The sequence below is a fragment of the Sesamum indicum genome, linkage group LG2 (genome assembly GCF_000512975.1).
Source record: "Sesamum indicum cultivar Zhongzhi No. 13 linkage group LG2, S_indicum_v1.0, whole genome shotgun sequence".
Lineage (NCBI taxonomy): Eukaryota > Viridiplantae > Streptophyta > Magnoliopsida > Lamiales > Pedaliaceae > Sesamum > Sesamum indicum.
Window position 1 is genome coordinate 9,603,032 of NC_026146.1, and position 536 is coordinate 9,603,567.

Genomic DNA, 536 nt, shown 5'->3' on the forward strand with positions numbered 1-536 from the left:
AAAGAAAACAGAAAACAAGAAAACCATCAGCAGCATAGTGATCAGAGTTGTTGCACAGTGGAGTTGGTCACGTGACACTTGGTGGAACACGTGGACGACCTCGAACAGGGCTGGCTCTCGCGTTGCGGCGATCTGAAGTCGCATTGCTTGCAAACCGTTTTACAACGTTGCCACACTCTGTCAATTAATTACAACAATACTTACTTAGTAACTAATCAATGAATGTCTCATCGGTTTTCACCTCTAGCTGTATATATATATATATATATATATGTTAATTAAATTATTAATTCAATAAATTGGGATGAATTATTATTAAAAATGAAGAGATGAAAAGGATTAAAAGTTGTAATTGGAACTGCCACCTTTATGGGATTTGCAAATTCAGTATGAGTAGATATCATTAATTTAGTATAATTAAGTTGCGGTATGAATTGGGACATAATTGTACTGAATCGAGTCAAGAATGATGTCTACATTCAACAACATTTCCTGGAAAATTGTGATCAGTTCTTTAAGTAATAACCATTAGAGAT